The sequence below is a fragment of the Canis lupus genome, chromosome 30 (assembly GCF_011100685.1).
Source record: "Canis lupus familiaris isolate Mischka breed German Shepherd chromosome 30, alternate assembly UU_Cfam_GSD_1.0, whole genome shotgun sequence".
Lineage (NCBI taxonomy): Eukaryota > Metazoa > Chordata > Mammalia > Carnivora > Canidae > Canis > Canis lupus.
The window spans coordinates 6,450,108-6,465,159 of record NC_049251.1 but is presented as its reverse complement, the minus strand read 5'-3'; the positions used below and the strand labels follow the sequence as shown (position 1 = coordinate 6,465,159).

The window sequence follows — 15,052 nt, the reverse complement described above, 5'->3', positions numbered from 1 at the left end:
GCCCATATATGAAAAGTCCACAGCTAACATCACATTCAAAGGTGAAAAACTGAGACCTTTTCCATTAAGGTGAGGAACAAGACAAGAGTGTTCACTCTTGCCATGATTATTCAAAATAGTCCTAGCCTCTGTACTCAGACTCTTGTCTAAGAAAAAAAGAGACATCCATATTAGTAAAGGGGAAGTTAAACTGTCACTACTTATAGAGAACATGATACTATACATAGGAAATTCTAAAGACTCCACCAAAAAGCTCCTGGAAGTAATAAATAAATTCAGTAAATTGTTAGGATACAAAATTAATACCCAGAAATTGGTAGCACTTCTATATACTAATAATGAAGCAGCAGAAAGAGAAATTTTCAAAACAACACTTTTTACAATTGCACCAAAAGAAATGAAATACCTAGTAATAAACTTAACTAAAGAGTACTCTGAAAGTAATAAAACACTGATGAAAGAAACTAAGGATGACATAAGTTGAAAGACATTGTTAAAATACCTATACTACCTAAAGCAATTTGCAGATGCAATACAATCCCTATCAAAATACCAAAAGCATTTTTTACAAAACAGAATGAATAATGCTAAAATTTGTATGGAACCTCAGAGGATCCCAAATGGTGAAAGCAATCCCGAGAAAGAAGAAAGCTGGAAGTATCACAATACCAGATTTCAAGATATACTGCAAAGCTAAAGTAATCAAAGCAGAATGGTACTTGCACAAAAATAGACACATAGATCCATAGAACAGAATAGAAATCCCAGAAATAAATCCTATATTATATGGTCAATTAATCCCTGACAAAGGAGGCAAAAATATACAGTGAGGAAAAGATAGTCTCCACAATAAGTGGTGCTGGGAAAACTGGACAGCCACATATAAAAGAATGAAATTGGACCATACCATAAGCAAAAATAAACTCAAAATAGATTAAAAACCTAAATATGAGACCTAAAAATCATAAAATTCCTAAAAGAGAACACAAGCAGTAATTTCTCTGACATCACCCATAGCAACATTTTTCTAGATGTTTCCTGAGGCAATGCAAACAAAAGCAAAAATAAACTATTGGGACTGTATCAAAATAAAAAACTCTGTACAGTGAAGGAAACCTTCAACAAAACCAAAGGCAACCTACTGAATGGAAGATGGTATTTGTAAATTAAGGGTTAATATCCAAAATATATAAAGAACTTGCACAACTCAACACCGAAAACAACCCAATTTAAAAAATCGTAAGAAGAACAGAATAGACATTTTTTCCAAAGAAGACATACAGATGACCAGCAAACACATGAAAAGATGCTTGGGACAGCTGGGTGACTCAGTTGGTTAAGCATCTGCCTTTAGCTCAGGTCATGATCCTAGGGTCCTGGGACTGAGTCCCACATTGGGCTCCCTGCTCAGCCGAGAGCCTGCTTCGCTATCTCCCCAAGAGCTCCTACTCTCTCTCAAATAAATAAAATCTTTAAAAAGAGACAGAGGGATCCCTGGGTGGCGCAGCGGTTTGGCGCCTGCCTTTGGCCCAGGTTGCGATCCTGGAGACCCGGGATCGAATCCCACGTCGGGCTCCTGGTGCATGGAGCCTGCTTCTCCCTCTGCCTGTGTCTCTGCGCCTCTCTCTCTCTCTGTGACTATCATAAATAAATAAAAATTAAAAAAAATTAAAAAAAAAAGACAGAAAGAGAGAGAAAAGATGCTCAACATCACTCATCATCAGGGAAATGCAAATCAAAACCATAATGAGATAATCACCTTAACTCCATTTAGAATGGCTAAAATCAAAATGATGAGAAATAACAAGTATTGGTGAAGATATGGGGGAAAAGGAACTCTCATACACTATTGGTGGGAATGTAAATTGGTACAGCCACTGTGAAAAATAGTATGGAGGTTTCTCAAAATAGTAAAAATAGAAATACCCATGTTCTAATAATTCCACTATCAAGTATTTCCCCAAAGAAAGCAAAACCCCTAACTCAAAAAGATGTACCCCTTATGTACCCCTATGTTTACTGCAGCATTATTTACAAGGCAAGATATGGAAGCAACCTAGGTTTTCAACAATATACAGATAAGGGAAATGGAGTATTGTATAATCATAAAAATGGATCAAATTGTGTCATTTGAGACAACATGGATGGACCTAGAAGGTATTATTCTAAGTGATATAAGTCAGACTGAAAAAGACAAATGCCATGACTCCCCTCATAAACAGAATCTAGAAACAAACAAACAAATGAATGAGTGAATGAATAAACAAAAAGCAGAATCAGACCTATAAATTCAGAGAACAAACTGATGGTTGCCAGAGGGGTGGGTGGTAGGAGGCTGAGCAAGATGAGTGAAGGGGAGAGGGAGATACAGGCTTCTTGTTAGGGAATAACTAAATTACAGGGTTAAAAGGCACAGCATAAGGAATGAAGTAACAGAGCAGGTGGTAGCTATACTTGTAGTGGACATAGCATAATATATAAACTTGTCAAATCACTAAGTTTTACACCTAAAATGAATGCAACATTATGTGTCAACTATATTCAGATTTTTTAAAAATCTTACTTTTATCACCTCCGAAATACTCCCTTGCCCCTTTGTAGTCATTCCATCTCTCCTTCTGTTCCTATACTGGGACAACTACTGACCTACTTTCTGTCACTTTATGTCCCTTTACATTTGCTACAATTCCATATAGATGGGATCATACAATATGTATTCTTTATTTGTTTAGCTTCTTATATCAGCATAATGATTTTCAGATTTAGCCATGTTGTGTGTATTAACAGTTCATGACTTTTTGTTCCTAAGTAGTATTTCATTCACCTACATTTGCTTCTCCATTAACTCATGGATGGACATTTGGATTCTTTTCAGTGGATATTTCAAATAAAACTTCTATAAACATTCATGTATAGGTCTTTGGATAGACACACATTATTTAGTGTTTTTTTAACTTCATTGTTATGTGTTGTTTTATTCTCAATTCACACCCACATAAATGGATTAATGGTTTAAATGAAGTTAAAAGATTATGAAGAAAGTAATGAATTCTGTAACTCAGAATTGCTTTGTAAAATAAACTAGTGAGTAAGCTTCAGTAAATGGAAGAATAAAGCTGATAATCAAATTAAGCTATGAGGGGGATAATATAGGCAAGCATTCAAACAAGAAAACTGCGAGTAGGAAGAGTGACAATGCATTTGTAGTCATTTAATTTTAGTAGACTTGTGATCTATTTGTCCCATTTGCATTTTTAATCATGAGTCTCAAATGGCAGACATGAAAGCGTCAAAGCTTGTATTATGTTTCTCAAAAAGAGTTAACAAGTTCTCTACAAAAACCAATGGAGTTCTTCCAATAAAAAATGCAAAAACAAATGCTCTTCATTTCAAAACTGATTAACTTGCTCACTAAAGGCATGAAAGAGAATAAAACTACATATATATGTTTCACAGTTGCATACCTCATAGCTAAAATAATAAAACTGACAACCTCATAGCTAAAATAATAAAACTGACACTACTGGTAAGGAATGTATAAAGCCAGTCACAAAGACAATGGCTATTATTATGTTCAGAAATAAGTCAGAATGGGGGCACCTGGTTGGCTCAGTGGCTGAGCATCTGCCTTTGGCTCAGGTTGTGATCCTAGGGTCCTGGGATTTAGTCCCACATCAGGCTCCCTGCATGGAGCCTGCTTCTCCCTCTGCCTATGTCTCTGCCTCTCCTGTGTGTCTTCTATGAATAAATAAATAAAACCTTTAAAAAAAAAGTAAGTCAGAATGAACTATTAAAAATTACTTTTGCAAATGATATTACATGTTACCCAGTATCCATGTCATATATTGTAGAGAAACAATTCCTGGCATCTATTAGAAGTATAAAAAAACACAGATGTGATAATTATCAGTCAGCATTATATAGGGTTCTCATATGAGGGGAAAATGCCTTATAGATTTCTGTATTTTTAATCATTGAAAATCCAGGCTACAGAATTAGATTTTTTTTTCAATTAATTGACTCTTGTTTTATGTGATTTATATACATGTGTATATGAAAGGATATAACTTCTGGAAGAAGAGAAGTGGTTCCTGAGTGACTGCCTGCATGTCATATATTCACAGAGAATAATCACTGGCCAAAACTAAATCTCCTGATTTTCATTCAGTATTGATGGAAATGGCGAGAATATTCAATACTATCAACCTTCAAGTACCGAATGTACTTATTTTGAGAGCACTGTTCAAAGAAATGAATGTCAGATACAAACCTTGCCTTTCCACACTTAAATGTTCTAATGTTGAGGGGAGAAAGACACATTTTTAAAATGAGGAATGAGATAAAAATACAGTCTCATGACTACAATACCAATGAAGAGTAATACCAATTTCAAGGGATCTATTTATAGAAATAAATATCTCAGTAACATACTCAGTATTATGAACCATCTAAATGTATGTTTCAGAGCCAAGGTGTCAAGATTCTACTGAAGAGGGATGCCTGGGTGGCTTAGTGGTTGAGCGTCTGCCTTTGGTTCAGGGCGTGGTCCTAGGCTCCAGGGATGGAGTCCCGCATCAGGCTCCCTGCAAGGAGCCTGCTTCTCCCTCTGCCTATCTCTCTCTCTCTCTCTCTCTCTCTCTGTGTGTGTGTGTGTGTGTGTCTCATGAATAAATAAATAAAATCTTTTTAAAAATTCTACTGAAGATAAGTAGTTGGGACTTCTGGGAAGACTGACCATGAGGGCAAGGACTTGATTGTCCAATGACTTTCCCGGAGTCTGAAGATATCCTTCACCCTTCAGAAAATGTAGTTAATGGCTTACCCTAGACCTTTTAAACCCCAGATCTAAATGCTGAAACAGGTGACATCAATAAATGGATTGGGCAAGCACAAGCAGTGTATTCTGAATCCATTGCCACTCCCCAGGTAAAATCATTCTGGCCTCCAGCTTTGAAGAGTGATATCCTTATCAATCCATGATCTGAAGGAGCTCTAATCCCTCCAGTGAGAAACTGGCATAAGACTCATGGGAAAACATCAGGAAGACCCAAGATTTAAGATATATACTTTTGAGCTGGACAAAAAAGCCTTGGTAAAATATTATAAAATAAATTATTTTCAATAAAATTTTAAGTATGTTATTTTACTTTTATCATTTGTAAATGTTCGTATTTTTAAATTCCCTTAAAATTGATAGTTTATTAATATACTCTTTTTTTTATTAATATATACTCTTTATTGAGTCAGAGATGCTGAGTATTTGGAAAGCACAGAGGTATTCCAGTGGGAATTGGGCAAAATAAAGAAGATTGACCTGAGATGCTTTAGTGAGTAAAAGAATGTGAAATACAATACTCTTCAATCTAATATGAATGTCTGCTCATAGTAGTGCTACTTAATGGGTGACAATCTAGAATTTGGGTACCCGGGTTTGTGGATATTTGGTAGGGGAGCAATGTCCTGTTACTCCATAGAATCGATGACCTTGGACTGGACCTACCAGGGTGCACACATCTCTCTTACCTGAGCAAACACAGATGAGCCCTTTGTTGCCACATAAGCCTTCCTAATAACTCACTGAAGTCAGCTAAGTTCAGGTGGCTAAGATGTTGCTTTTGTTATGAAAGTGGTGGCCAGAAAATGCAAACTCTTTGAGTCCCTCAGCCCAGCAATTTCCTTCAGAATCCAACACTGAGCCAAGCGGTTTTTATTTTGTCTTCTCAAACTAGGTAACGCTCGCTTGTAGCAGACTCTTGGATAACTTCAGGCAGCCGGGGGCACACCCCACTTGGGGGAGGAGGAGGAGTTTTCAGACCAGATTTAAAACCAATTACCAGGCTTATATAAGTGAGGGCATCAGCAGGAGCCTGTGGAAGGAAGGTGGGAGGCATTTAGAGAAAGAAGCACAAACAGCAAAATAGGAGGAAGCCATGGGAGAAAATAAACAAAGAGCAGCAGCCAGCACCAAATAGAATGAGAAGATTGTTTTCTGACAGAATTTATAGGCATCTTTTTTTAAAAGGTGGTGGGAGAGGGTCGGGAGAAGGAGAGAGAAAAAGCTCAATTTCTTTTCTGTTTTGGCTCAGTCCCATGGCTGTCCCACCAGACCAATCAACCATGGGTGTTGATTCTTCCCTTTCTTCATTTTTGCTAACATTTTCTTATGCAATGCTTGGAGCCCTTTCCCAATTTTGGTCTTCACTGAGACGCAGGAGGGACCAACGTATCTACTCTCTCCCTTTCTTGAAAATCTGTGGAGAGAACTGACTCAGGGAAGAAGGACCACTTGCCCTTAACAGCTTCTCTGCTCACTGTGTCATGCCGCAAACTTCAGATGCAGATGCCGGGCTTGGGATAACAGGAAGTTCCAAATCCTTCCTGAAGGCATTCTTTATTATTATCACCTTGTAAACAAAGCACTTTCTAGATATTTAATACTTAAAAATAATTTTCCCCTGGGGCACTTCAGTGGCTCAGTCAGGTGAGGGTCCAACTCTTGATTTCAGCTCAGGTCATGATCTCAGGATCAAGCCTTCAGTGCTGAACCCTGCGCTCAGTGGGGAGTCTTCTTGAGATGCTCTCCCTCTTCTCTCTGCCCCTCTGCCTGCTCACTCTCTTTCTTAAATAAATAAATAAATCTTTAAAAAATAATAATAATAACTTCCCCTACTTGGAGGCTCTAAGAATGCTATAGAGGCCCATTAGTTTTCAGAGTCCACCACCCCCACCAAAAAGAAAAAAAAAAAAAAACGAACAAGAGGAAAGGATCTGAAATTTAGTTCTAACCACTAAACAATTCACTCACTGTACAGTCTTCCTTCCAGAAATCTCTAAAACTAACCACTGTGAGAAAGACTATGTGGCTATGAGAGAAGGCTGGTGTTCTCTCCAGCTCTTTAATTCTCAGCAATATAATTTTGAGCACTATTTTCTCTAACAAAGAGTAACAGAGTGGGGGATGATTTTGTTGAAGCAGGCAATCCAGTGACTCTCTTTTCAAAACACAGGTCCTTTGCTGTTTGAGAAAAGTTTGTCACTAAATGTTCAGCACATAGGCACTCTGATATAACTATGAAAGATTCCAATTCCAAACTCTCTAGCATCTAGGTCAGAGCATTGGCTTTGAAGCAGAGATCCTGGCAGGAGGGAACCTAGGTTGATTTTCAAAGTCAAAAAGTTCAAAGTGCTTTTTGGTCAGGATTTTTCAAGACAGAAAGTTCAAGGGTTAGAAAAATAAGGCTGGGAAACGAACTAGGGGTGGTGGAAGGGGAGGTGGGCGGGGGGTGGGGATGACTGGGTGACGGGCACTGAGGTGGGCACTTGACGGGATGAGCACTGGGTGTTATTCTATATGTTGACAAATTGAACACCAATAAAAAATAAATTTATTTTTAAAAAAGAAAGAAAGAAAAATAAGGCCACTCTCTTCAAACTGGCCAGTAGAGGGAGTTGAGTCACTCTACACCCGCTTTCAACAAGAATTTCTTAAGCGGGCCTCAAGAGGGAGACAAAGCTTTGTACCCCACCTCTCATACCTTGCCCTGCACATCTCTTCCATTTCCTGCATTGTAGCCTTTCTAATAAACCGGGCATAGTGAATAAACTATTCCTGAGTCTGTGAGCCATTCTAAACAATTATCAAATCCCAAGAGAGGATCATGTGAACTTCTGATTTATAGCTTATTGGTCAAAAGTATAGAAGGCCTGGGCTTTGAAATTGGTGTCTGAGGTTGAGGTGGGGATAGCCTTGTAAGACTGAGCCCTTAACCTATGGGGTCCACACTAACTCTGCATAGTTAGTGTCCGAATTGAATTGAACTGTAGATTACCCAGTTGGTGTCCAGATTTGTGGAGAATACATTTGCATGGGGGGAAAACCCCACATATTTGGTGTCAGAAGTATTGTGGTATTGGAAAACAATCCACAGAAGAATACACTTATTTGCACTAGAGATAAGAACCAGGAAGCCTATCGATGAGGTCTGTCTTTAGGAATGAATGGATTTGTGCCAAGAGTAAGGGGATCAGATTTGGGAATGCCATGGAGGCATCTGGGAGCTTGTCACATTGAGGAAGAATGAGTGGGGTAGGATCCCAGAGTTGTGTGCCATGGAAGCCCCATGGAGAAAGACAGAAGAATCTGAGAATAAAACTGCACTAGAGCATGACAGACATCAAATGCCATGTGAGGGGACAGATCAATAAAGAGAGGAAGGACATGAAAGCTTGAGAGTCGGGAAACTCATCATGATTGGCACGAGGAAGAACTGGAGAGTGGCCATTTGGAAACCACTACACTAGTCTAGGCCAAAAAAAATTTTTTTTAATGGTGAGGGCCTGAACTAATAATTACAGGATTGGGCATGAGGAGATAGGTCAGAAGACATTAATATGTTAAGATCTGATGGTACTTTAGTGACCAATTGGATATGGGAGTGAGGAGGGAGGAGTCTACTGTGGTTCATTCAAACTTGGATCCTAGGCTAGTGGTGCTGTTCACTGAGAGACTGTGAGCATGAGTGGGGCATATCAAGACTGAGGTGTTGGGACACCTGGGTGGCTCAGCAGTTGAGTGTTTGCCTTCAGCTCAGGTCATGATCCCAGAGTCCCAGGATCGAGTCCCATGTCAGGCTCCCTACATGGAGCCTACTTCTCCCTCTGTCTGTGTCTCTGCCTCTCTCTGTATGTCTCTCATGAATAAATAAATAAAATCTTAACAAAAAAAAAAAAAAAGATTAAGGTGTTGGTGGTATGTGTAGGAACAATGTTTCAAGATCTGGACTGGGGGACGCCTGAGTGGCTCAGCAGTTGAGCTCCTGCCTTTGGCTCAGGGTGTGATCCTGGAGTTCCAAGATTGAGTCCTGCATCAGGGTCCCTGCATGGAGCCTGCTTCTTCCTCTGCCTGTGTCTCTGCCTCTCCGTCTCTCTCTCTCTCCGCATCGCTCATCAATAAGTAAATAAAAATCTTAGGAAAAAAAAAGAAGATCTGGGCTGGGATTTAGATATGGAAGACATTTGAATACAAAGGCCCTTCAGACAGGTGAAATGAACCAGAGAGCCCAGGAGATAGCAGATAGCAATCATAACTTCAGATATTGGAACATTGGTGCATGATGATTTTCTCAATCATTGAAAGAAGCTTGATCAGGGTCTCAGAGAAAGTTCAGACAAAATAGTCACAAGATCAAACAAAGAAAACTCTGCCCTGAGTTTATCAATCCTCAATTGCCAGCTGTGAGTAAAAGGGACAGATTGGTAGTCAGTACACACACCTTGAACCACACAGGCCACAAATTAGATCATCAGGTACATTTTTTAAATAAAGGTGCCTATTCTCTTAGTCCCTTTATCCTTACTAGGATGGTCCTGGGCCAGAGTCTTGGAACTCTTCTTTGGCTGTTAAGACTTCCCATGGCCCCTCAGCTAGGAGACACGACTTTCCTTGTCCTCCAAAACCCCTGTGTAAGAGGGAGCGTTCTTTTCCAGACAGGTCTGTCTGAGCCTGCCATAGAAAGTACTCATAAGTCTCAGGTCCTCTGATTTTCTAAACCAGGACTACATTATATTGAAACCAGAAAAAGTTATCCCTCTTTTCACAGAATGTGCTTTTTAGGGGAAATGGAGGGAACCAATAAAAGATTTACCTCTTCAATTTGACACACTGTCTAGACTGCAGGACAGGGTCTCCCTGAAAGATTGATTCTTAACCTCACAGCCCAGTCAATCAACATGCAGGAAAAACTTGACCCAGTCTTAGAGCATGCAGTGGCCTAATAAGCCCCAGGCTGAATGGTATGCTACGTACTTTCTATTCCTGGAATCACAGTGCTCATTTACAGAAGACCTCCTGAGAGAATGTCTTTAAAAGGCACATCTCTGCTCATGAGTTTTTGTCTCCTGACTTTGCTAAAGTTTATGTTATGTGGAAAATGACTCTGCTTTCCCAGTGGGAGTGGCCCGTGGACAACTGATGTGGGCCCACATTACGGAAGAAGCCAGCTCAGGTTAACCATAATGAGTGCCCGGCATACGTGGCCACTAGCCTTGGGTGAGAAAGTATTCCTGATCTGTCAGAATAATGATTTCAGCGTGTTCTCGGCAGGTTCTCAGTGTGATCCCACAAGGGTACCCCATCCCTCTGCACAATATGTTGCACTTGGAGTCCTTCCCCGTTTCAATTTCAGTATCAGTCAGAGGGAAATACCAAAACAGCATTCCTTCATGTAGATAACCAGTAGGCAGCTGGCTATTCCTACTTGGTAATATAATTCCACCAGTGTGTTCTGGCAGCTGGGTTTACTTAAGAAAGAAGTCAGACATTCCCCTGCTCAGAAACACAGCTGCTAAACATGACTCCAGTAGCCTCCTTTGCTGTCTACAAAGTAAAATCCTTGAGGAAAAATAACAGTAAGGGATCTTTCAGTCAGCCTGAGCACACATCTCAGATATGCCACTTACCAGCTGCGTGGCCTCTTTCGTTCATTTATTCACTTAAGAAATATTTATGGAGTGGATAGTATATGGCAGGCACACTTCTTAAGTTAGCTGATCTTGCTAATCCTTGGTTTCCTCATCTGAAAAACAGGTATAGTAATACGTATCTCCTAGAGCTATGTGAGGAAATTATGAGATAGTGTATGTGAAGCATGTCGTACAGCGCTCATACAAAAGAAGTCTTCGATTATTGACTGCCTCTGCTAACTTCCAATCCAGCAAGGAATGCCTGGTAATGCCAGCACCTCTTGCTCAGCTCTCATCTGGTGCAGAGCTCACCTTTTCTTTTTCTTTTTTTTTTAAGATTTATTTATTAAAAAATAAAAAATAAAGATTTATTTATTTGAGAGGTGGGGGGAGAGAGAGAGAGCATGAGCAGGGGGAGGGAGAGGGGAAGAGGGAGAGGGAGAGGGAGTGGGAGAGAATCTCAAGCAGACTCTGTGCCGAGCCCAAAGCCCAACACAGGACTCAATCACATGACCTTGAGATCATGACCTGAGCTGAAACCAAGAGAAGGGTGCTTAACTGACTGAACCACCCATGATCCCCCAGAGCTCACGTTTTTATTCCTTCTGTTTTTATATGTCTGTTTATATAATGTATATAGTGTGGCTAACCACACTGAGGAGCAGAATAATGGCAGAAGTTACAATCTCTGCCCTGGCTTCAGAGCTCACCTTTGCTATTGGGACCCCAACATGCCCTTCTTATTCTCTCTAGTCAGTACCACATTAATATGATAAAACTAAATATAATATGTGTGTGTATTTTTTCCTGACCCAAAACTGAATAGATTTCCCAGTGATGGGCCAGGAAAATGATAGCTTGGACCCAGCCATTTGGTAAGAAATTGATTCAATTCACAAAATTAATACAGAAGCTCAGATAGACTTTATAAGACTCTAGTTTTGCCCCCAAATCTTCTCAAAATATTCTCCAGTTCATCAAGTGTTGTATCATTATGTGGAAGCAGGAAGAGCAGATGGGGTCTATCTAGATGGGGGGCCAGTGATGATGCCTTTTAAACCAAGGCAAGGCTAGACATCACACCAGTCAAAACTAGCCTTCCTATAAACTTCACCAATATTCACAGTGGGGGCAGTTGACTTCTGCTTCAGAGTACAGGTTTCCCCAAAGTCCTGGATGGAACCTTGATCCTAATGAGAGGACTTCAGAGCTCTGGTTCCGGGGTTCTGTTGTGAACATCCATCACATTTGTTACAAATTTCGTTTTGCCCTTTTCTTCATTCGCAAATATTTGTTAAACTCTTACTAAGCAGTATGCACCAGATTTACTACCACAGTTCTGATTCTCTATCCTACTCCTTAGGCACCTGATGCAAGCACCCCGGTCATGTCTGCCTTGAGATTCTATCCAAACTTCTCAAAGACTTGCTTTCCCCTACTCCTTTTCACTATAAACCACTATCCAGCTGGGACTCAGGTTACACCTGTCAGACCCCTCCTGACACCACCAGCTGGACTATACTGTCCCCTTGCATCCAGGCTCCCCACTCTAACCCTCTTCCCATCTGCAGGGACACCACTGGTTGGCATTTGTTCCACTGCCCCACATTTGATTACCTAGACAGAGACCTTGCATATAGTAAATCCTCAATAAATGTTATTTGTTCCATGTAGATCTCCCACTAGAAAAGTAAGCCACATAAAAATAGGAACTTGCCTGACTTGTTCACATGGGTACCTATCACCTAGACCTATGCTTAGCACACAGTGGGCACTGAGAAAAATATTTGTTGGATGAATTAATCACTGAAGATTTATTCTAGCCTTTTTATACTTTAAGAAGGTATGGGAATGTAACCCCTTACAATTCCATGATAATATTGAACAGGAAAGAGCAACTTTTGCTCCAGATGCCTCTTTTATTTTATGTATTCCTGAAAGACACCATCTCATATATGCAGAAAGTAGAAGCTCATCCTATTCCAAATGAACTATGGGGATGAGTACTGTACCACCTTATTCAAGGGAAAAACAACCCTGGAAATATGTTTTCATGTTGAGTTAGCCAGAAAAAGGAGAAGTGTGCATAATAATGTGGACTATTTAAAGCAGACTATTGCTCTCCTATGCTTTTTACCACTGCCAAATGTGTCCAAAAATGACAGATGGTAATTTCCTTGACCCAGAAACTATGTTTTGAAGTATATTCTACAGAACATTCCTCTTCATCTCTTTTCTCCCTGTTAGAAGTTCTTTGACAATAAGAAGCCATGCACAATACCTTAGTGGAAGCTTAGAAGAATAGAATTCATTCATTGATGCCTCATTTTGATTATTTTGAACATATTTAAAGAAGAGCTAAAATGTGTAATATATTTCTCTGAAGACTTAATAGGGAGTTGGTAAACATTCTGAGATAATAGGGGGGAATGGAATAGATTGTTTTTTGCAGATAAGCCTAATTCTTTCTCCATCTATATGTAATTACCACTTCACTGTCTTCTCAGACTCATCAAGAAGCGTTATACCACTGAATGCATGCATTGAGCAGGCTTTGCTACCTGTCTGCCTCGGGTATGGATTAGCCATAGGTACATGGGAAAACATGATGTCAAGATAATGGTGAGTTGCCATAATATTCACAAATAAGAAATGTTTGTTGGTATTAGTGAGGAGAACATTAAGAAAATAAATCAAAGAGAATAGAGTTTATTATGTGCCAGGCATGGTGCTAGGTGTTTTATAAATGATAGTCTTACCTTAGTTGCATAATAATCCTTTGAAGTTGGAATCATTATTTTAGACATTGAAAAATTGAAAAAGTTTCAGAGAAAGTAAACTGCTTACTAACCCACAGTATTTGAACTGCATTCCTTTCCCCAAAGTGTTATTTTCTAGACCAGTAAAATAATCACTACTTCCACTGCACTACCCTAGCTCTTTGTCCGTAATCCTGTGATAGTAGGTGTAAATTCTAGTTTAATTGTTTATATATCCATATCCCCAGCCAGGCTTGTCCCCCTTTCTTTCTTTGTTTTTCTTCAAAGAGTTATATCAATCAGGTTTCAACTAGAGAAGCAGAAGTAGTAGCAACTAACATGAAGAGTTTTGCTGCAAGGAATTGGCTTTTGCAGTCTTGGGGCTGCCTGGATAAGTCCAACATCCATAGGACAGGCTGACAGGAAGGATGTGGGCTGAAGACACAGTCCACAAATTTATTTCTTCTTTTCTCCGGGAACTTCAACCCTCCTCTAAGGCTCAGCTGATTGAATCAGGACCCATATTCTCTAGAATTACCCTAGAGATAATCTCTCTTAAAGTCAATAGGTGATAGGCTTTAATTATATCTACAAACTGTCTTCACAACAACATCCATATTAGCGTTTGATTTGATAATTGAGGACTGTATAGTCTATCCAGATATACACACCAAAAAGTATTACAACCTGACATATTCGTTTATTGGTTATTGTCTTTCTTTCTTCATTGGAATGTAAGCTTCATGAGGGCATCAAACTTTTTGGACTTTTAGTAAAAAGCACCTACAACACTGACTTGTGCTTGGTAAGCAGATGAAATATTTTTACTGAACGAATGAATGGCTTTTTAAAAAATATTTTATTTATTCATTCATGATAGACATAGAGAGAGAGAGAGGCAAAGACACAGGCAGAGGGAGAGGGAGAAGCAGGCTCCCTCCCGGGAGCCTGACACAGGACTCGATCCCAGGACTCCAGGATCGTGCCCAGGACCAAAGGCAGGCGCCAAACTGCTGAGCCACCCAGGGATCCCAAATGAATGGCTTTCTTGCAGGAAAGAAATTCTCTCCATATGGTCTCTCCAGCATGCAGAATAGCTCTCAGAATGATGATCATAATAGTTTTGAGCAAAGCAAGTGGTCCTAATTGTTTTAAATTAAATTGCAAGAGAAAACCAGCTGGTGATACATATTGTTTCTCTGCCTGTAGAATCCCATGATTCATGGGAACTGATATTGTAGTAAGATTGGACATAGAGGGCCAGAGAACAGTTTGCACACCTGATATTCCCAAGGTGTAGAAGCCTAGCTGTCAACACCATCACATCCCTGTGGGATTGTAGGAACTGAAGATAGGAGGAGATGTGTTCATAGTTGTCAGTCATGCTTGGAGTGATTTCAGGAATAACCCAATATAGCATTGGTTTAAAGGAAGTAGGAAAGGTCATAGAGTGTATCACTTCTGGATGCTTCTGATTCTGGATGAAAGATCCCTATTTCTGGGCAACAGTCTGACAGGAAAGTCACTGCTTCAGTTTCTGTGGCCTCTGAACAGTTGTCTTTGAGGGAAAAGGGCATCTGATACCATTGGGTTGTTCCTTTTGGAGGCGCAGGGCTATGAGACTCCTTTCCTAACCACAGTGGGGTATTTTTATTTACAGCTGGGATAATTATATGTACCACTCTTTTAATATGGATCAAAACTCCTCCTTTTTACTCTTAAAGAATAGAAAGTTTTCCTACCAAATCTGTTATTACCAAGTGGTATCTTCTTCCCGATACACACTGGACCTGCCAGTCTGCCAACTCAGCAGATGCATGTGAATATGCATA

The 15,052-nt window shown here is 39.8% G+C and overlaps 1 long non-coding RNA gene across 31 annotated transcripts in view; it reads left to right on the top strand.

The window, feature by feature from the left end:
* Positions 1 to 15,052, top strand: part of LOC102155895 — a 648,303-nt gene that overhangs the window by 540,273 nt on the left and 92,978 nt on the right. For 24 of the 31 annotated variants that reach the window (XR_005381484.1, XR_005381485.1, XR_005381476.1 and 21 more), the window contains one exon: positions 12,969 to 13,083. The exons of 4 other annotated variants lie outside the window; for them this stretch is intronic. This is a non-coding gene — a long non-coding RNA (uncharacterized LOC102155895). Of the gene's footprint in view, positions 1 to 4,926; positions 5,093 to 5,247; positions 5,328 to 12,968; positions 13,084 to 15,052 lie in introns of all 31 variants that reach the window. 3 more of the 31 variants (XR_005381463.1, XR_005381488.1, XR_005381470.1) reach the window with 2 other exon arrangements.